Below are 261 nucleotides of genomic sequence, written 5' to 3'. Positions count from 1 at the left end.
TCAGTCAGGATTACAAAGTATGTCTTAATTTGTCAAGCCTTGCAGAGTCTCATGCCACTGTTGACCATTACTATAGAATAATGGGTTAATTTTGAACTTTGAAAATCAGTGTTCATTGTTTCTTTAGTTGTAGTATGCACAACTTCCATGCTTTTTGTATATGCATTATCCCTTTTGAAACACTGGCATGCTGAATTATATATGCATTCAATGGACTGGTGTTAAATGCTAACTCATTATTTTGCTGTGTTTTATTTTATG

At 33.0% G+C, this 261-nt stretch overlaps 1 protein-coding gene across 1 annotated transcript in view; it reads left to right on the top strand.

The window, feature by feature from the left end:
- LOC119585258 overlaps window positions 1-261 on the top strand; it is a gene marked incomplete in the record, with an annotated part of 14,895 nt that overhangs the window by 8,580 nt on the left and 6,054 nt on the right.

This window comes from Penaeus monodon, chromosome 19 (genome assembly GCF_015228065.2).
Source record: "Penaeus monodon isolate SGIC_2016 chromosome 19, NSTDA_Pmon_1, whole genome shotgun sequence".
NCBI classification, from domain to species: Eukaryota; Metazoa; Arthropoda; class Malacostraca; order Decapoda; family Penaeidae; genus Penaeus; species Penaeus monodon.
The sequence above is the reverse complement of the archived record's forward strand: the minus strand, read 5'-3'. Positions and strand labels throughout refer to the sequence as shown.